Below are 23,934 nucleotides of genomic sequence, written 5' to 3' on the forward strand. Positions count from 1 at the left end.
CATAGCAATTATTTAACAGTTCATGAGAAAAATATGGATTTGTGGGAAATAAAAGCTTTCAACTGTTATAAGTAGTATAAATAATTTATATAAAACAGTGTTAATTAAATATTTGTACACTTGTGATATTTAACCACTTTATTTAACAACATAATTATGTCAGATATTTAACAAATTCCACATATGCATGGTGCCACATCCCTCAAGGAAATGTGAGTAAAGAGTATAATGATGGGATTTTAAAGGCACCAAAATAAATTAACAACCATAAAAAATGCCAATATCATCTACTTGAATTGCTAGTATGCTTCCTATGGGGCACAAATTCCTTCAATTTTAATTTATTTGCATATACGTCCTCTAGTTTGTTCAATTTAATAGGAGCTCCACTACCACATCAAGAGAGTCTTACTGCTCTCTGATTGGAATCCTTAAATGTTCCTAGAGGTGTATTTTCTCCAATACTACAGTTCTAGGTACAGATATATTCTGATACCATTTTTGATTTATCACTTTTGAACTGTGTGTGTGATCTACCTTTATACTCATACAGCACTATATTGATTGATTTTATATTTTGTTTTATAGATATGTCCTTACTTGGGATTAATCCCACACACAGTGAACCTTTCCTGTACACCAGGGGTGCCCAACTTTTTGAAGAGCGAGGGCCACTTAAGCGACTTGATAACCTGTCGCAGGCCACAATGAGTGGACTCTGCTTATGCAGAGTGGACAATGACACAGCCCACTCTATTCTATGGGCCCTCCAATCTGATCTGCTCAGATGGATGGGAACGGATCCCCTTTTATTTTTGCGGATCAGATTGGAGGTAGGCGGGTGTAAATGGACAGTAGTTCATTTACATCTGCTGCTCCATAGAGGTGAATAAAGGGTCTAATTGGGTCAGATCGATTGTGTGAAAGGGGTCTAAGGCTGCTTTCAAGCTGATGCGCTGGGGTTTACCACAGCGCAGTGCACCTGTGGCTTTCCTATGGGTTAGCTGCACTTTGCCATAGGCTTCTATTATACCCTGCAGGTGAAGTTCACTTTCTGAAAGCACGCCAAACTGGCAGGTAATAACAGAAGTCTATGGCTCAGTGCAGGTAACCTGCAGGTGCACTACGCTGCACCTGCAAATCAGTTTGAAAGCAGCTCAGTAACCACTTAAGAACAGATATGCCCAGATATACATTGTAATTTTAGTAATAAACGTACCTTATAATAACAGTCTTCCATTCAGGCATCACTGAATGTTGCTGTTTCAGGCAGAGTGCATTTGATATCACTCTGACTGTGACAGGAGGTGGTGCTTCACAGGAAACAGCGCCTTATAGCTCTCTGCTTCACCTTGCGTCCCCTACCATCTCCTTCATTCACAACACTGATGCTCTAATATTGTCAACCTGCCATCCCAGAGCAGGACGTCACAAGCCAAATCAGAGGCCACTGGTAGGGCACCCCTACAGTACACCATCCAATGAGATCTATAGTGGATCTTTATCTATCCTGTCCAGTGTTCACCTTGAGTATTTTTGACATGTTCACATAACATGTAAGTCTTTTGGGATGATATATATTTCTTGTTTTTACCTTTTCTTTTTGATACTATATAAGTGCCTTTGTTCTACTTACTGATTGAATGTTTGCTTCAATCAGTAAGCTGGCCAGTAACCTGGCCTGGTGACAGGTGACAGGTTCTCTGATGGGCTGGTGACAGGTACTTGAGTACTCTGATGGCCTGGTGACAGGTACTCAGGTACTCTGATGGCCTGGTGACAAGTACTGGGGTACTCTGATGGTCTGGTGACAGGTACTCGGGTACTCTGATGACCTGATGACAGGTTCTCTGATGGCCTGGTGACTGGTATTTGGGTAGTCTGAAGGGCGATGATAGGTACTCAGGTACTCATATGGACTGTGACAGGTACTCGGGTACTCAGATGAACTGTGACAGGTATTCAGGTACTCAGATGAACTGGGACAGGTACTCGGGTACTCAGATGGACTGGGCCAGGTACTCAGGTACCCAGATGAACTGTGACAGGTACTCGGCTACTCAGATGGACTGGGACAGGTACTCGGGTACTCTGATGGGCTGTGACAGGTACTCTGGTACTCTAATGGGCTGTGACAGGTACTCGGGTACTTGGATGGGCTGTGACGGGTACTCGGATGGACTGTGGTGGGTACTCGGGTACTCGGATGGACTGTGACAGATACTCGGGTACTCAGATGGACTGTGACAGGTACTCGGGTACTCTGGTGGGCTGTGACAGGTACTTGGGTACTCTGATGGGCTGTGACAGGTACTCGGGTACTCTGATGTACTGTGACAGGTACTCGGGTACTCTGATGGACTGTGAGTGACAGGTACTATAGTGGGTGGTGACAGGTCCTCTTTATTGAGGGGGGCAATCAGTGTGCTTGATGTGTACTGTAAGCGGTAACGAGATGTTACCGCATTCTCCTCCTCACACACGATCGGTGTGTGAGGAGGAGAACCCGGTAACATCTCGTTACCGCGGTTTGTCTACATTTAGTGATCGGCTGTGAAAGGATCACAGCCAATCACGTGGGTAAACAGCCAGTCAATGGCTGTTTACCAGCGTTGGTGACGAGCAGTGTTCCTGGGAACACACCGCCACCGACGTGCATGTGCAGCACGCTCGCGATCGTGTGCATACACCGTGCACAGTGGGGGTGGAACCATCTGTGATCAGCCGTGATGAAGTCACGTGGTAAACAGCTATGCCCAATGGCTGTTCACCCCCTCGGTGGCGAGCGGTGTCTCCGTGACACGCCGCCACCGAAGGAACAGGGATGCATGCACACGATCGCGTGCATTCCCTATTTAAATGCCACAGTAGGTGCGCCGCCTGGCCATCATTTGACGGCTGACGGTTAGCATCTAGTTAAAGGAATATTTTACTTTTATTGTTTCACATTATTAAAATTCCTGCTCTTGAAAAAAACTTCAATTTTTAAAACTTTATTTTGCATTGATACATGGCCCCTGGGGCAGGACCCAGGTCCCCAAACACTTTTTATGACAATACCAAGCATATAAGCCTTTAAAATGATCACTTTTGATTTCTCCCATAGACTTTTAAAGGGTGTTCCATGGCTTTCGAATTTGCCACAAACACCCCAAATTGTTCGCTATTCGGCGAACAGCTAATGTAATTTATGTTCAACTCGAACATCTAGCTCATCCCTAGTGCACAAAGCAAGGTCCATAAAGATATGGATGATCAAGTTTGGGGTGGAAGAACTTGACTGGCCTGACCTCAACGCGATAGAACATCTTTGGGATGAGTTAGAGCAGAGACTGCTCCAAGGCCTTCTCGTCCACACCAGTGCCTGACCTCACAAATGCGCTTCTGGAAGAATGGTCAAACATTCCCACTCATAAACTTTGTAGACAGCCTTCCCAGAAAAGTTTAAACTATTATAGCTGCAAAGGGTGGGCCAGCTCAATATTGAACCCTACAGACTAAGACTTATGCCCCGTACACACGAGAGGACTTATGTCCGGCAGACTTCCAAAGGAGTTCCGCCGGAGTTCCGCCGGAGTTCCGACGGAGTTCTGGCGGACTTTTCGACCGAACGGACTTGGACACACACCATCACACCAAACTCCGACGGAGTCGAACGTGATGACGTACGACTGGATTCGAATAAGGAAGTTCATAGCCAGTAGCCAATAGCTGCCCTAGCGTCGGTTTTAGTCCGTCGGAGTAGCATACACACGAGCGGATTTTTCGAAGGGGACCGGGTCCGGCGGAGTTCCGTCGGGAAAATTTGAAGCATGCTTCATTTCTAAAGTCCGTCAGACTTTTGCGAAGCTAAAGTCCGTTGCAGCCCACACACGATCGAATAGTCTGACGGACTCAGTCCGTCGGACTTTGGATGTTGAAAAGTCCACTCGTGTGTACGGGGCATTAGATGCCATTAAAGTTCATGTGTGTAAAGGCATGTGTCCTTAAACTTTTGGTAATATATTGTCGTTTACTGGGAAAAGTTTATTTTGTGTTAATGTATTATTCTACTTAACCCCTACAGTGCCACCTGGTGGTTAACCCCTTCACTGCCAGTGAAATTTTTACAGTAATCAATGACATTTTTTGCGTTGATTGATGTATTAATGCCAAAGGTCCCAAAAAAAGTGTCAAAACTGTCTGATGTGTCCGCCATAATGTCACAGTCATGATAAAAATCACTATCCCCTATTTTGTAGATACTATAACTTTTGCGCAAACCAATCAATAAACGGTTAATGCGATTTACCAAAAATATGTAGAAGAATACATATCGACCTAAACTGAGGAAAAACATTTTTTTTTATATTTTTTAGGGATATTTATTATAGCAAAAACGTAATAATAATGTGTTCTTTTCAAAATTGGCGCTATTTTTTTGTTTATAGCGTAAAAAATAAAAATGGCAGAGGTGATCAAATACTACCAAAAGAAAGCTCTATTTGTGGGGAAAAAAGCAAGTCAATTATGTTTGGGAGCCATGTCGCACGGCCGCGCAATTGTCAGTTAAAGCGATGCAGTGCCGAATCACAAAAAGTGCTCTGGTCAGGAAGGGGGTAAATTCTTCCGGGGCTGAAGTGGTTAAGCCACCAATACTTACACAATCATACTGAGATTACTTTTCTAGAAATCAGTTTCCAGTGTTTGAGCATTTGTTCTGTCATTATTTATCGAATGTCAGGTTGTCCTCACAGGACATACTGTAGCTGCATAGAAACACAATTTGTAGAGGTCAGAGCTGCTACTTGATGGATCCCGCTTGCCCTATATACATAAGAGGACTGGAGTTCCTTAATTCCTCTGATTACGTTTTTAGAGGCATTAATATTGTACTGAATGTCATCTGAATTCACAATGATGTTACATATTTGTCATTGTAGTTATTTGGAAACAGATCAACCTAGTCTGCACATACACACTCAATAGGGGATTCTACATGAAAATATACTTTTGGGATTTGATGTAAGGGATGGGTAATGACTGCGGATGTATTATAGAGTCTGCATGCTGGGTGAGGTTAGTGGCCTTGTGCCAAGGGTCTGATTTTTGTAGTAATAGCCAGGATCTTTAAGTTTTCGACATCAGGCAAAAAGTGATTTCTAATATAAATATTATCTATTCGCTGTTTTTTTTTTTTTGTTTTTTGTTTTTTTCCTTCTAGCTATCATTGATTTTTATTTATTTTTTATTTTTTGCACACTCTATGGATTTATATAATGAATCCGGACTCTAAAAGATGTATCATTTGTCCTTCTACATGGTATGATCATTAAGTCTTTTGTAGTATCCAAAGGTATGATGACAATTTATTTATGCATCTTGGTCACAGTCTATAACAAGCCTACAGGCGATATGAGTCTTGTGTGGCACTGGTTGGTGTGCTAATGCTTCAGCCTACAGAATTTATAAATTGTGTATGTGCTGCATCTGGGAACCCCAAGTGCACTGAACATAGTTTATTTGCATGTACGAAAAAAATATATACCATTAATTATTGTTTTCTTGTGTCTGGAATAAAACAAAACTTGTGTCTGCCTAAAATAAGAAAATACCTATTATTTCTATATCTATATCTATGTGTGTCTCAAGATATATATATATATATATATATATATATATATATATATATATATATATATATATATATATATATATAAATAGATAGATAGATAGATACCGTATATACTCGAGTATAAGCCGAGATTTTCAGCCTCTTTTTTGAGGCTGAAAGTGCCCCCCTCGGCTTATACTCGAGTCATCGCTGTCTGCCCGCTCGATCAGCGTGTCGAGCAGACAGACAGCGGCCATTCTATAGTTCAAAAGCCGCGCCTCCGGCTCCGCCTTCGCCTGTGATAGGCGGAACACTGAATTTCCCAGCAGCCTGTGTTCCGCCTATCACGGACATCGTATCATCCTCGTACTACGGACGAGGATGATACGATGTACGTGATAGGCGGAACACAGGCTGCTGGGAAATTCAGTGTTCCGCCTATCACAGGCGAAGGCGGCGGCGCAGCTTTTGAATTTTACAATGGCCGCCGAGGCGCCGACGAACGAAGAGGGCACGGGACGGAGGCAAGGCAAGGCACGGCACGGGACGGGACGGGACGGGACGGAGGCAAGGCACGGCGGCGAGGCACGGAGGCAAGGAGGCTCGGCACGGGACGGAGGCTCGGGACAAAGGCTCGGGACACAGGTAGGCTGGACACACACACACACACACACACACACACACACACACACACACACACACACATACACACACACACACACACACACACGGATGGATACACACACACACAGGGATGGATGGATGGATGGAGACACACACACACAGGGATGGATGGATGGATGGAGACACACACACACAGGGATGGATGGATGGATGGATGGAGACACACACACACAGGGATGGATGGATGGATGGATGGAGACACACACACACAGGGATGGATGGATGGATGGACACACACACACACAGGGATGGATGGACGGACACACAGGGATGGACGGACACACAGGGATGGACGGACACACAGGGATGGACGGACACACACACAGGGATGGACAGGCATGTCTTACCCTCGGCTTATACACGAGTCAATAAGTTTGCCAGTTTTTTTGGGGGTAAATTGGGGGCCTCGGCTTATATTCGGGTCGGCCTATACTCGAGTATATACGGTAGATAGATAGATAGATAGATAGATAGATAGATAGATAGATAGATAGATAGATAGATAGATAGATAGATAGATAGATAGATAGATAGATAGATAGATAGATACTGTATATGGAAAAAAAGCTGCATGTTTGCGTTTTCCCAAAAAAAAACTAATCAACATTTGATTTAGTGGAATTAATAATGATGTCTACATTTTTATTCTGATGTGAGCAGACATCTGGATGATTAGTTTAGCTCCCTAAAGATTATATTGATGATTTTTACATAAAAGATGCACACCCATCCAGTTCAAACAATAGAAAAATGAATAAATAATCTTGACATATGCAGAACGAAAAAAAAAATTGTTTCGATTCATTATTTACAGAAATGTTTTATTTTTTTTAGTTTAATTATTTTAATCCATTTAATTTGTTTTCAGGAATTCGAATAATAATAATAATAATAGAATATAATATAAGATAAGAGTAAAACAGAACAAAATAGGATAGAAAATAAAAAAACTTAATAGAATGGAATTGAATAGAATAGATGGGAATAGAATAGAATAAAAAAGAGTACAATTAAATAGAAAGATTATATATAATAGAATGGAATTGAATAGAATAGAAAAGAAGATAATAAAAAAAATAGAATAGAAATAATATAACCATTTTCCAAAAATATAATATAATTAATTTGAATTTGAATACAATAGAAAATAATAGAGTAGAATAGAATAGAACATTACACAATAGTATAGAAAAAAACAACAGAATAGAATGAATATAACCAACCTCCTATTCGAAACTATTCTTTTCTATTCTATTCAAATTCAAATTGATTCTATTTGAATTGTGGGAAATTGTGGGAAATGGTTCTTTCTATTCTAGCCTATAGTTTTTTTAATTCTTTTTTTTCTATTCTATTATAGTCTATTCTATTCTATTCCTTTTTTTCTATTCTATTCTTTTCTATTATATTATAAAAAAAAAATGGCCCTAGTATATGAATGAGGACCTTGGATTGTGGGCTCCTTGGGGGTAGGGACCAATGTGAGTGTGCAATATACAGGGATAGGGACAATTGTAGACACTCACTCAGGTTGAACAGGATGGACTTGTGTCTTTATTCAACCTTACTAACCATGTAAATATGTAACTATGTATTTTCTTATGTATTCAAGTTTACATTTATTCTATTTGAAATTCGAATTTCAGAAGATGGTTATATTCTTTCTATGTTATTCTATTCCATTCAAGTTGTTTCTATTATATTCTAGTCTAAGCTGTTCTTTTATTTTCTATTTTAATTTGTTCTGTTTTACTCTATTATATTCTATTCTTTTATTTTCTGTTATATTCTTTTTTTATTCTGTTCCTTTATTTTTTATTTATTTTTTATTTTCTATTTTATTTTATTCTCTTTGGACATTCAAAAATGATTTTAATTCAAAAATGATTTGAATATGAAATCTATTTGATTTTCGAAAAGTATTCAAAAATGATTCAAATTTCGTCCAAATGTATTTTTCCTTATTTCGTTTAGATTTGGTACTATTATAATTCAGAAATTCGGATACATCCGAATTTACGAAAAATGAAAATGTGTTTGAATTTCAGTTCGGAATGAAATGAACCGCACATGTCTAATAGAATCCTGTATGCACAGTTGATCCAGAGAAAGGCATGGTTTATTTTAGGCTTGTGCAATTTGTTTTGTAACAAATCTAAATTCGGCCGAATTTTGGATCTTTCGGAAATTTGGATGCATCCGAATGTGCGAATTAAAAAATAACGAATTACAACTAATACGAAAGAAATATAACAAATTAATTCGAATGAATTCGACATGATTCGGTAATTCTTTAAAGATCTAATGAAACAAAAGGTCAGCTCAAAGTAAATCTTATAGTCCAATCAGCTAATTAATTTTGTGCCGGAGGATGGATTACTGGCAAAGTGCATTCCTGAGAACTGAGTTAGAAGGGTGTTGTATTGTATTTGAGCCGAGGAGAAGAGACGTTGTCATTGTGTGTGTTAAAAGATTCAATAAACAAACGACTTTCCAAACTACGAATCATTATCACGAATGTCTATACATACATAAATAGCGAATTTCAACGAATACAAACGAATGAATTCGACACTCTACGAATAATAACAAATTATCCAAAAACGTATTAACGTAACATAACGAATATAACAGAACAAAATGATGTATTTTACGAATGACAACGAACCGAAACTAAACTAAATTTTGTGCACAAGTCTAGTTTCTTTTTCTCCAACAGGGGAAAAAAAATCTTTGATGATCCCTTAAAGGCAATCGGATATTCCATGGATCAGTTATCCCTGATGTTTTTACCCATAAACGTTACTGTCAAGTTATATTTTGTAAATTTAGGAATGCATCCGACTCGTTTTTAAAACAATCAGCCTTGCTGGCCAGAACTAGTTCCTGAAGAATCTATTACACATTTTCACAGTTCTTACGTATGTGGAGGCTAAATCTGTTTTCCTACAGATGTAAAGAACTTAGTCCTTAACCACCTCAATACAGTGCAGTTACACCCCCTTCCTGACCAGACCAATTTTCAGCTTTCAGCGCTCTCACAGTTTGAATGACAATTACTCAGTCATGCAACACTGTACCCATATGAAACTTGCGTCCTTTTTTCCACACAAATAGAGCTTTCTTTTAGTGGTATTTAATCACTAGTGAGTTTTTTATTTTTTGTGCTATAAATAAAATAAAACGTAAATTTTGTGAAAAAAATGCCTTTTTCTTTGTTTCTGTCATACATTTTTGCTAATTAGTAATTTTTCTTCATACATTTTGGCCAAAATTTATACTGCTACATATCTTTGGTAAAAATAACCCACATTAGTGTATATTATTTGGTCTTTGTGAAAGTTATAGAGTCTACAAACTATGGTGCCATTCACTGAAAATTGATCACTTCTGATCAGGCCTTCAGTACATCAGGTGTATCTCATTTCTTGAGACACTAACAAGTCAGGAAAGTACAAATACCCCCCAAATGACCCCTTTTTACAAAGTAGACATTCCAAGGTATTAAGTAAGTAGCATGATGAGTTTTTTTAAGTTGTCATTTTTTCCCACAATTCTTTGCAAAATGAAGATTTTTTTTTATTATTAGTTTTTTTTTACAAAATTGTCATATTATCAGGTTATTTCTCACAGCATATGCATACAACAAATTGCACCACAAAATACATTCTGCTACTCTTCCCGAGTATGGCGATACCACATGTGTGAGACTTTTACACAGCCTGGCTACATATAGAGCACCAACGTTGAAGTAGTACCTTCAGACGTTCTACGAGCAAAAATGACGCATCTCATTTCTCAACCACCTATTACACTTTTGAAGGCCCTGGAGTACCAGGACAATGGAATTGCCCATAAAATTACCCCATTTTGGAAAGCAAACACCCCAACGTATAATCTGTGAGGCATAATGAGTCTTTTGAACGGTTAATTTTTTTCCAGAAGTTTTTGGAATATGTGGAAAAAAATTAAAACGCATTTTTTTTTTTCACAAAATTGTCAATTTATAAGATATTTTTAACACATAGCATGTATATAGCAAAAATTACAACCCAAAACACATTCTGCTACTCCTCCCGAGTATGGCGATATCACATGTGTAGGACTTTTATACAGTCTGGTCACATAGAGAGGCCGAACATTGAAGTAGTACGTTCAGGCGTTCTAGGAGCATAAATGACACATCTCATTTCATTCCTACCTATCACACTTTTGAAGGTCCTGGAGCACCAGGACAGTGAAATTACCCACAAAATTACCTCATTTTGAAAAGCAAACACCCCAACGTATATTCTATGAGATATGGGCTGCAAATAAGTACTCGGGTACTCTGATGGCCTGGTGACAGGTACTCGGGTACTCTGGTGGCCTGGTGACAGGTACTCGGGTACTCTGATGGCCTGGTGACAGGTACCCGGGTACTCTGATGGCCTGGTGACAGGTACTCGGGTACTCTGATGGCCTGGTGACATGTACTCTGATGGCTTGGTGACTGGTATTTGGGTACTCTGAAGGGCGGTGACAGGTACTCAGATGAACTGGGACAGGTACTCAGGCACTCAGATGAACTGTGACAGGTACTCGGGTACTAAGATGAACTGTGACAGGTACTCGGGTACTCAGATGGGCTGTGACAGGTACTCGGGTACTCAGATGGGCTGTGACAGGTACTCGGGTACTCAGATGGGCTGTGACAGGTACTCGGGTACTCAGATGGGCTGTGACAGGTACTCGGGTTTCTGATGGGCTGTGACAGGTACTCGGGTACTCTGATGGGCTGTGACAGGTACTCGGGTACTCTAATGGGCTGTGACAGGTACTTGGGTTCTCTGATGGGCTGTGACAGCTACTCGGGTACTTTGATGAGCTGTGACAGGTACTCGGGTACTTTGATGGGCTGTGATAGGTACTCGGGTACACTGTTGGACCGTGACAGATACTTGGGTACTCTGATGGACTGTGACAGGTACTCGGGTACCCTGATCGACTGACAGGTACCCGGGTACCCTGATGGACTGTGACAGGTGCTCGGGTACTCTGATGGACCATGACAGGTACTCGGGTACCCTGATGTGCCGTGACAGGTACTCGGGTACTCTGATGTGCCGTGACAGGTACTCGGGTACTCTGATGGGCCGTGACAGGTACTCGGGTACTCTGATGGGCCGTGACAGGTACTCGGTACTCTGATGGGCCGTGACAGGTACTCGGGTACTCTGATGTGCCGTGTCAGGTACTCGGGTACTCTGATGTGCCGTGACAGGTACTCGGGTACTCTGATGGGCTGGGACAGGTACTCGGGTACTCTGATGGACTGGGACAGGTACTCGGGTACTCTGATGGACTGTGCCAGGTACTCGGGTACTCAGATGGACTGGGACAGGTACTCGGGTACTCAGATGGACTGGGACAGGTACTCGGGTACTCAGATTGACTGGGACAGGTACTCGGGTACTCTGATTGGCTGTGACAGGTACTCAAATACTCTGATGGACTGTGACAGGTACTCTGATGGACTGTGATTGACAGGTACTATGAGGGGTGGTGACAGGTCCTCTTTATTGGGGGGGGAATCAGTGTGATTGGTGTACACTAGGCGGTAACGAGATGTTACCGCAATCTCTTCCTCACACCCGATCGGTGTGTGAGGAGGAGAACAACCCGGTAACATCTTGTTACCGCGGTTTGTTTACATTTTAGTGATCGGCTGTGAAAGGATCACAGCCGATCACGTGGGTAAACAGCCGGCCAATGGCTGTTTACCAGCGTCGGTGACGAGCAGTGTTCCCGGGGAACACGCCGCCACCGACGTGCACGTGCAGCGCGCTCGCGATCGCTCGCATGCGCCGTGCACAGACGGGGTGTGACCATCTGTGATCGGCCGTGACTTCATCACAGCCGATCACGTGGTAAACAGCCATAACCAATGGCTGTTCACCCCCTTCGGTGGTGAGCGGTGTCTCCGTGACACGCCGCCACAGAAGAAACAGGGATGCGCCCGCACGATCGCGCGCATTGCCTGTATAAACATGTGACGGCCTCCCGCCACAATAGGTGTGCCGCCTGACCGTCATTGGACAGCCGGCGGTCAGGAACTAGTTAAAGAGTCGCCAAACATTTTACCAGCAGGTTACCTAGGAGGGACAGTGTTATGGAAGAGTTTTCCCCAGTGGTGGTTTAAAACAGCAATATGATATGGTCAGATTAGTTATTCTTAATTGATATAGAGAGTAATTTATTTAGAAAAATTTCCAATATCCAGTATAATTTAATACAGTATATACAATATAAAATCTGGAACAGAATACAATATAAATTCCACAATCCAATTAACAAACACATTTATACACATTGTTACATTACATAATGTTGTATAGTATATGAGCCCCAACGCGTTTCGATCTATACGGTCTCTTCATAGGGACAAATGGATCTTAAAGATATGACATATATTCAAAATTTGAAGAAACATGTCCTTATTAATCACATTGAATAAGCCATATGGTATATTTACCATTCAATAGTGAAATGGGTGTTCTTGTAGCCAGAAATAATGGGAGCCATTTAGAAAAATCCAGAGGGCTTTGTAGGCTGCCCCCACCTCCCCAGGATAGAAGAGCCCACCCCTAAGGGCTTGCAAGGAGCCACACTGTACATGCCCTTGGAGGGACAGAGGGGTACACGCCTGCAATGAACACCCAATAATAGCCACTTTGTAATTTAGCAAAAATAAATAAATGAATTAAATAAATAAATAAATTAACTTGTAGCTGATCTGTCAGAGTATCAATTGTATTATAAATATATCTAAATATATATATATATATATATATATATATATATATATATAGAGAGAGAGAGAGAGAGAGAGAGAGAGAGAGAGAGAGAGAGAGAGAGAGAGAGAGAGAGAGAGAGAGAGAGAGACTGGCAGTAAATAGAGAGTTGTCAGTGTATACATTTGTCACAATGTCATTCAGTCCCATAGGTAAAGCTAACCTAAATAATTCAATAGATCAATATGATAATGCAGTAAAGGTATATTTGTAGTTCATTAACAGTAATATAATAATGTGTGTAGAAGTATAATGTTGGAAAAATATGTGTATGTGTAAAAGACTGACAAAAACGTGTACTGTGTGCAAATTGAAAATGTAACTGAAGTGGTTCATTGAGTGATTTAAATATTGAATCATAAATTACATGGTGACTGACTACCAAATGCTGGCGCGATGTGAGTAGAGATAAGTGCTAAATAATAAGTGATAAATGTAAATAGAGAAACAAAAATGTGAAAATATTTATATAGTGATGTGATATACCTTGTATAATAATGTAGTTCATATAATAATATAGTTTACCTTGTATAGTGATGTAGTTTGTGTAGACTTGCAGGTTGTTTGGGCTTATCGAGCTTATTTGTTAATATGAACCTGACTGCAAATATGCAAGAAAGGTGGGGACTCTGTGCTGACAGAGAGTAAATGCAGTGCTGTCCATCCTGGCCAGCATAGAATCATGAATTAATTCTAAAGCGCACCAGTCTCTTATATATCTATCAGTATATCAACGGGGGTGGTCCTGCGCAGGCACTCATCTCCCTCCTTAAAGATCCCCCCAAGAGGTATTGCGTGAGTGCCGCCAGGTGAGCCGCCCACGTGTGGCTCCCTTGGCATCCAGGAAGGCTGGTAAGCCACGACCACTGTCACCATCTCCGCTGAAAATCGTGTGACGTCATGGCGTCCTGCGCACGTCGATGCTCACACATGCTCACCACATCACAGACAGTCTGGAGATGAATAAGGGACGCCGCCAGCAAGGTGAAGCTTACTTTGGCGGTGGAGAGCAACCACTCAGCCGCCGACTAGAGTACAAATGGGGCATGCGGACCACTCCACATGCCCCCACCCTGAAGCCATGGACGGTCAAGTTCCATCCAACGGGGTTGGGTGGGCTTGGCCAAAAACCCACCCAGATTTACAACAAACCCAAATTGGTAGCATGATAACATAAATTATTACAATTGGACATCCAATGATTTGATTAATTAGGATGTGAATGTCCCAAGAAAAAGACTGTTTGTATTTTTAATTTTTATTTTGCACAGGAGCTGTGTACTGATTCCAATATCCCAACTTCCTGCATACAAAGTCCAATTTAAATTTTACAACAAATACCGTGTAGGATATTTGGACATCATGCAAAACGGGAGTCTAAATTAGATTTTTCCTAATGCATGAAGGGGGAAGGGGGTCTCAAATCAACTTGAGGCTCGCCCATTAGGCAACCTTGAAAAATTGTTACTATCGAAAATAAAAAAATTGTCAGTTGCAGGAGTTGGGAAAATGGCAGAAGCACAGACTGCCCATGTCCTGTCTCTATTGTGTCATAATGGGGAAGGGGAGTTTAACCACCCAAATATAGAATACAATATAGGAAAGACATTCTACAAGACTCTGGTCCAGCCGCACCTGGAGTATGCTGGCCAGTTCTGGGCACCAGCCTTCAGGAAGGATGTACTCGAAATGGAGCGAGTACAAAGAAGGGCAACAAAGCTAATGAAGGGTCTGGAGGATATTAGTTATGAGGAAAGGTTGCGAGCACTGAACTTATTCTCTCTGGAGAAGAGACGTTTGAGAGGGGATATGATTTCAATATACAAATACCATACTGGTGACCCCACAATAGGGATAAAACTTTCACGCAAAGGGGAGTTTAACAAGATTCGTTGCCACTCATTAAAATTAGAAGAAAAGAGGTTTAGCATTAAACTATGTAGAGGGTTCTTTACTGTAAGAGTGGCAAGGATGTGGAATTCCCTTCCACAGGCGGTGGTCTCAGCGGGGGGGCATTGATAGTTTCAAGAAACTATTAGATAAGTACCTGACACACAACATACAGGGATATACTATGTAATACTGACATATAATCACACACATAGGTTGGACTTGATGGACTTGTGTCTTTTTTCAACCTCACCTACTATGTAACATTGGAGAGAGATGAAAAAAAGCTGCACACGTTAAAAATGAAAATGTTATGGAAGAGTTTTCCCTAGTGGGGCTTTAAAGCAGCAATATGATAAGGTCAGAGTAGGTATTCTTAATTGATATAGAGAGTAATTTATTTAGAAAAATGTCCAATATCTAGTGTAATTAAATACAGTACATACGATATAAAATCTGATACAGAATACAATATAAATTCCACAATCCAATTAACAAACACATTTATACACATTGTTACATTAAATAATGTTGTATAGTATATGAGCCCCAACGCATTTCAACCTATACGGTCCCTAGGAGGTACAGTGTATATATATATATATATATATATATATATATATATATATATATATATATATATATATATATATATATGTATATATTGTGCCTTAAAAAAGTATTCATACCCCTTGAAATGATCCACATTTTGTCATGTTACAACCAAAAATGTAAATGTATTTTATTGGGATTTTATGTTATAGACCAACACATAGTGGCACATAATGGTGAAGTGGAAGGAAAATGATAAATGTTTTTCACATTTTTTGCAAATAAATATCTGAAAAGTGTGACGTGCATTTGTATTCAGCCCCCTTTACTCTGATACCCCTAACTAAAATCTAGTGGAACCAATTACCTTCAGAAGTCATCTAATTAGTAAATAGAGTCCACCTGTGTGTAATTTAACCTCAGTATAAATACAGCTCTTCTGTGAAGCCATCAGAGGTTTGTTAGAGAACCTTAGTGAACAAACATCATGAAGGCCAAGGGACACACTGGACATGTCAGGGATAAAGTTGTGGAGAAGTTTAAAGAAGGGTTAGGTTATAAAAAAATATCACAATCTTTGAACATCTCACCGAGCACTGTTCAATCCATCAGCCAAAAATGGAAATAATATGACACAGCTGCAAACCCACCAAGACATGGCCGACCACCCAAACTGGAAAAAAGAGCATTAATCAGAGAAGCAGCCAAGAGGCCCATGGTAACTTAGGAGGAGCTTCAGAGATCCACAGTTCAGGTGGAAGAATCTGTCCATAGGACAACTATTAGTTGTGCACTCCACAAATCTGGCCTTTATGGAAGAGTGGCAAGAAGAAAACAAAAAACGAAAGTATCCCCAAAGTGGGGTTTTTTAACAGCGTAAATTACCTGTGGAGGCTAGTTTATGTATATATGGAAATAAATACTGACATGTGGCAAGAAACTAATAATACAAATATTTATTAGTAAAAAAGAGGATTGAACAGGTGACACAGTGGTCAGGGACTGAGCTCCACTATGTGAATAAAAATATATGATATTACATGGATAAACAGAATACAATTATAATGCCTAGACCATAATACCACTGTAGATACAATAAAAAATAGATAATGTGGACCCTTTACGCGTTTCGACCCTCTCGGGGGTCTTCTTCAGAAGGTTTTTATCTATTGTAAAAGAGGGAAGACAAACATAAATATAAATACAAAAAAATAAATACAGCCATAAGTAGGCATATCGGTACTCATCATGCATTCAATCCCAATTGGATCAGTTTTACTGCTCTAGCTCATATACCTTTAAATTCACGAGGTGGCTCAGTAGATACATTTCTTTTACAAACTGAAGCCAAGTGGATCTTTACCTTAAAAGCTACAAAATATCCTGGATTCAATGAAAATATAAGTTACAGATCTTTTTTATAGTTTGATGTCCTTGTTTCTCATGGGAACCGTCTCGCTCCCCCCGCTGCAGGCCCCCTATTGTGCCTGTCTTTTGAGAACGAAAAGAGAGAATTTTCCCTCATTCCCGTTCCCCATTTTTTCCCCCTTCCCTCTTTCCCCCCCCCCCTTTTTTTTTTTTTTATTTATTTATTTATTTATTTTTCCGTATTTTATTTATCGTTAAATTTTGTAATCCAAAATATTTTCTTGTATAATGTCTTTGTTAATTCTATCTTAATTTTCAAATACACAGTAAGTGTTGATTTTGCTGTCTCATATTGCTTGGCCCATTAATAGGACTCATGGCTTGCACATGTTGGGATCTCTGTTGCTCTCTATGAGTCCTATCCACATTTAGGAGCTTTATCCTCTTTCATATAATTTATCTTGTGTCACAATCAGAGGCCGTTTTAATCTGTGGCGTTGGAGTGGATCTTTGGTTTTCTCTCTTTTTGGCACTAATTATGCTAGGGCATACGGACACCCAAGGGCGTCGCGGGGTTACTTCACCCAGGTGGCGCCCGCATTCTGGGGGGGTTAGAAGCACGCAACCCCGTATGGGATGGAAGCCTCAGGCGCCTTTACATATCAGCTCCTGCTATGGCTTTCTTTTTCCCGCCCCTTCTTAGGGCGGAGAGCCTTCACAGCCCTATCTCCGTTGTCCATCGATGCTGACATTTATGTCAGCACTGGGGAATTGTGGGGACTGTAGTATGGAAGCCGACGCTGCGGACTCCACGCGTGCGCACTGGCCTCCCCTCTGTTTGTCCGCATCGAGCCGGTGACGTCAGACGCCGGCTCGATGGATAGAGGAAATAAAAAGCGGCGCTGCTATCATTCACACACAGACTACAGACATTATACAGCCAGTGTATCTATGCCGGATTTTTTTGTTCAGGTATATACTAATACATTTTTTTATCAGCATTTCATATTCATTCCATGTTTCAATATTATTATTCATTTCCTCTGTATTCGTTTTCAGGTTCAGTAGGCTCTCTGAGGGGCAGAATTAAGCTACACTCTGTTAGCTTATAAGGCAGTCCAATGAATTGGCTAACCTGCTTTTGGTGATTCATTGCATATGCACAGCACTTTACCAACAATTAAATAATCTCTTGACCCTACATTATCCCTGCAGGTAAAACTGTGTGACATTATTTATTTACCCTTTTTTTTTTTTTTTTTTTTTTTATGCTTCGGTTTTGTACAATAAAAAATAAATGCTTAATCTAGATAATTTCAAATTTTAAAAGTCAAATTCACTGCACAGCTGGTTTCATTTAACCATACAGCCAATCTATGGGAGCATCTCATAAATTATCAGAAATATTTGTTTATTTTTAACATGAAGGCTTTCTTTGCCCCGATCCTCTTATGTAATAAAGAGGATGTTATTATTATTATATTTCAGTATAATTGAGTATTATTTATTAGTATTTAATTTCAAAAAAATGTTTTATCAATTTTGTAGCGTCTGCTTTCCTCTATCTGTGCCCTGCATTGAGCCTGAGAGGTTTCCAATTGACCCCACTCCATAAATTCCGCCATTTGTACCAACTTTTGAACGGCCTCTGTATTGCGTTGTTTATATTCCGTCATTTGGGTAAGCATTGCTCCCTATTGGACCAAGCATATATAGAAGTTTATGCATTATAAATCTTGTATAGCATTGATTTATGTATTTTTTATATGCACATATAAAAATCTTTTTTTATATTATTGTTAGCTGCACATTCCCCTGAAGAAGCACATTGCGAAACATGTCGGGATGAAGTGCAATCAACCAATATTTTCAGGATCCCTTATACTCTGTAGTTATGAATTTGTAATTTTTTGTATAATCTGTGTAGTTGTTATTAATGTTTTCATATAACATTTTTAATATATTTAAAATAAAACTTAATGAATTTTTATAAATATATTGTTTTTTTGTAAATTGTACCGCGTAAAAATCCCCTGTTGCATTCTTTCCCTCATTCTCTTTCCCCTTCCCTGACAACAGTATTTTCACAATTTGAGGGGATGAGGTACCTATAACATGAATGTGTCTCTGGGATAGTGTGGACCAATCAATTCCTTCATAAATATAAATACATATCCATACATGGTGCACTGTACTGTACTAGAAATAATCTGCTGTACGCAGAATATACACCAAACATTGCATGGTTGCATAATTAACAGTCAATTGGTATACATTGCATAATAGATACCTATATCATTCACGTAGGAGATCCTCTTTAAAAGACAGAAATAAGCTCCACCATTTCTCCCATATCCTTCACAGATGCGCCAAACTTGTGTAGTTGAAATTGGTCGCTATGCTCTACCGAAAAGGGAGAGCAAGGGAACGGAGTTCAAGGGATAAATAGCTTACAGGGGATCACATCACTATTGCTACCTCCAATATAAAATAGTGGAGGAGGGTATAGGTATAGGTAGACAGAAGTCGGGAGGGGGACAACCTACAATAAAAACAAAAGAAGATATAAGGATGTATATATATATGAAAAATCCCTATTCAGGGGCTGTCCCCCCTGTGTAGGGGGACAGAAAATATACCCACATGTAGTATGACGGGTATATAAATATAGAGGTAAGCCATACTACTTGAGTGTAGCATGCCATACACGATTAGAGTTTAAGCCGATGATAATAAGAGCTAAAGATCATTGTAAGTGCCCAGTGATGAGTCAGCAACGACAGACAACGCCAGATGACGAAGAAGAAAATAAGTGAAATAAAGACACAGCATGTGCAAAATCTAATAACACAGCGTGACTGGTGGTGAAAGTAAAATGGTGAAAAGTGAAATAAGAATACACCATGTTCTGGAGTCCAACGTGCCCCAAGCGTGACAAAAGTGAGTGTGGAAGAAGGCGGTATATATATACCTGTGGTTAATATCAAGTAAGTGCACGTTATGTAGCAGAGCCCAAAAAGGGGCAATATAATGGGGATAGTAGTTGATTAGAAATAATGAGCTTTACAATCAAACCCCTCAGATACTTATACTGTCGTGGGACAGAAAAGACCTTTTATCTGCAAATAAACAAGAGATAGTATTAAACTCCTGCAAGCAGAGCTATATATAGGCAGTAAGGAGAGTAGTAAAGCATTCAGTAAAATAATCCAGTGACTTACCCTGCACCTAAAGTCAGTGCTAATGTTATCCTGTAGTAAGCAGAGTGAATTGCCAGTGTGAGGAGGTGGGATATAAATATCCCATGTGTCGTTCAATTAGCTGAATCAAATTAGGAGCTCCACCTGTCTAACCATAGCCTCGTTTGGTCGCCATATTGGCCGACCGGATGTGGTCCCCTCGGCGTTCCGGAAATGACCTTCCCAACATGGCGGGAAGGTACACAGTAGCGTCACACCGGCGTGACGTCGGCACGTCGCGTCGCACGCGTGCAACACGTGTGCGCAGTGAGGTGCCGCGTCCGTTACTGTTCCGGAATGCCGCCGACCAGATGCATTGTCCCGGGGGGACGGGTGGTACCTACCCGCACAAGCCCCGGGATGAACGGGGAGAGGCATGCGCGCGCCGATGCCGCTCCCCTCTTCTGGTCGGGAAGCCATACCCAAGCAGTCCACCCTATGTGCAGCGAAAGGGACAAGTATGCTCAAATGGCACCATCTGATGGAGAAAGAGGGGAAATGCACACGAGTTTATCCGTCATAGAGTGTATAGAGAAATATGTAAAAGGACATTTTAATACATTTAATAGCAACATGTCAGGGGTAAAAATAGATATAAAAATAGCACAAAAACATTTCATAATGAATATATCATTTACAGGTAAACTGGGTATATATGAGAAAAACATCTACTGGTTGATATACAGAATATGGCAAGCTGGTTATCGGATGGTGAGGACATATATACATACTACGTTACTGTATCACATATATGCACATATACTCCCATCAGGCGCAGAGAGGAGCAAATAAGGATAATCAATATAATCAATATAATCATCCTATTGGGGAATTAGTGGAGCACCTATGTAAATGTGAACATTTGCACGTGTGTGATATGTTAACTTTATAGGTGCCTTATAGGGGCTATATCTAAGGCCCAAACCAAAGTAAAATAAAACAAACTAAAAGCCGAGACAGAGCAAAAGGATATTTATATTAAGAAGGAGACATGAGGGGCATGTAGTAGGTTCACAATGCATTATTGTGTTTTGCCTGAGGTGAAGCCCTTCAGGAATGGGGTGAATGATATGGCTTCATTTAAACCTGGAAAAATGGTAGCATTTTTTCGAGTGGCAAGAAGAAAGCCATTGTTGAAAAAGAGCCATAAGAAGTCCTGTTTGCAATTTGCGAGAAGCCAGGAGAGGGACACAGCAAATATATGGAAGAAGGTGCCCCGGTTAGATGAGACTGAAATTGAACCTTTTGGCCTAAAGCAAAATGCTATGTGTGGCAGAAAACTAACACTGCACATCACCCTGAACACACCATCCCTACCATGAAATGGTGGTGGCAGCATCATGTTGTGGGGATGATTTTCTTCAGCAGGTACAGAAAAGCTGGTCAGAGTTGATGGGAAGATGGATAGAGCCAATTACAATCTTAGAAGAAAACCTGTTAGAGTCTGCAAAAGACTTGAGAGTGAGGCAGAGGTTCACCTTCCAGTGGGACAAGGACCATAAACATACAGCCAAAGCTACAATGGAATGTTTTAGATCAAAGCATATTCATGGCCCAGTCAAAGCCCAGATCTAAATCCAATTGAGAATCTGTGGCAAGACTAGAAAATTTCTGTTCACAGACAGTCTCCATCCAATCTGGCAGAGCTTGAGCTATTTTGCAAAGATGAGTCATGTGACTCGTTAGTGTTACAAGATCTCAGGTATGATTGGGGAGCAGGTGTATTAAATTTGGTGCTATCGCTCTCACTCTCTCATACTGGCCACTGGAAGTTCAACATGGCACCTCATGAACTCTCTGAGGATCTTAAACAAGATTGTTGTTCTACATTAAGGTGGCCTAGACTATAGGAAGATTGACACATGAAAAGACATGAAAAGATATAATAAAATATTTACAAAAATATGAGGGGTGTACTCACTTTTGTGAGATACTGTATAGTGATATTCAAGGGATGGGGTAATCACTCTCACTGAGGAGAGGGACTGGTCAGCTTGTTATCAGCACTCAGTTCAAAAGCCTACTTCTCTGATGATATAGGGGTGCATAAGTTCATATAGAATGGCCAGCTTGCACATCTGGAAAGGCACCATCAATGCTGAAAGATATATCCAGTAGCATATGCTCCCATCCAGACAATGCAGGGCAATGCTAAACTACATACTGCATCTACGACAACAGCATGCCTTTGTAAGAGAGAGTGCTTAACTGACCTGCCTGCAGCCTAGACCTTTCACCAACTGAAAATATTTGGTGCATCTTGATACAAACAATATGACAAATTAGACCCAGGACTTTTGAGAAGCTAGAATCCTATATAAGGCATGAATGGGACAACATTCCACTCCCAAAACTCCAGCAACTGGTCTGCTCAGTTCCCAAAAATGTACAGAGTATTGGTAAAAGAAGAAAGGATTGTACATCATAGTAAATATGGCCATATGCCAACTTTTTTGAGATGTGTTGCTGCCATAAATTTCAAAATAACTCAGTTTTTTCCTAAAACTACACATTTTCTCAGTTTAAACAGAGATCTGCAAATCATTACAGTAATTCTGTTTTTATGTAGATTTTGCACAGTGGGGTTGATTTACTAAAACTGCAGAGTGCAAAAATTGGTGCAGCACTGCATGGAAACTCATAGGTCCAAGATTTTTTTTTTTTTTTTTGTCAAAGCTTAATTCAAAAAGCTGAAGTTAGAAGTTGATTGACAACATAAAGTTACACCATATTTTGCACTTTCCAAATGCCCCAGTGTCCCAACTTTTTTTGGAATTGTGATTGTAGTTCATGCTGCTTTATTGGACTTTCTGGCTCTCTGTATCCCCATTTTGGGATATACCTTTATTTTCTTATCTCAATAAATCCCGGGACATTACTGACAGATTATTTCTGTTTTTGTCACTGCCTTCATAATATAATTCTAATTAGTTGTAGCAAAATCTAAGGCAGAAATTTGTAAGGGAAACCGAGTGTAGATATCCAGGAACAGTAGGGGTGCCTAGTTCAATGTAGCTGTATTTAGGAAACTGAAACCAAACTGTGTATGGTTGAAGTAAGATTATTAATAATGAAACAAAAACCCATCCAACACCAGTAAACAGAATAAACATCAAGAGTAAAGATATACGTGAACGATAAACCAAGTGACAAAGTTCCTAACTAACAACCTAACTATAAATTAATATATATACAAAAGGGGAAACATGGATAAACAGGGTAAGGCAAGCGATGCAGGGAACAATCAGGGAGATGGATCTTGAAGGAGGTCAGAGCTGGGACCAGGATCAAGAGGAGCAGATATTTAGAAGCAGGGTACAGGATGCAGGGACTGGAACAGAATCATGGCAGAAATCAGGATCAAGGCCAGGAGTGGCATATTAGTAACCAGGTACAAGGCACACAAACACTGAGCCAGTAAAGGAAGTTACAGAAGGGTTATATACCTTCCCAGCAGCCAGCACCAGGGGGAGACTGATTACTGGAAATAGATCGCTACTGGGAGACACCCGCTGGTGGTCCCCGGTACTACACATGCAAGTGTAATAGTGCTGCGCTGTATAAGGGAAAGGGAAAAGGACAAGGGAAACAGGGGCGGAAGGGGAGTGGATGGTAGGGGGTGGGTGACAAATAAAAATATATATATATATATATATATATTACACCATAAAAATAGTTAATCGTGAACACGTTGTATATTCCCTATGGTAAATGAATGATATTAAAATCAAATAGCAATTATTGAATAAATAATGTGAATCAAAGTGTCATGGTG

Source organism: Lithobates pipiens, unplaced genomic scaffold, assembly GCF_037356315.1.
Source record: "Lithobates pipiens isolate NorthernLeopardFrog02 unplaced genomic scaffold, aLitPip1_a1.2 Scaffold_27, whole genome shotgun sequence".
Lineage (NCBI taxonomy): Eukaryota > Metazoa > Chordata > Amphibia > Anura > Ranidae > Lithobates > Lithobates pipiens.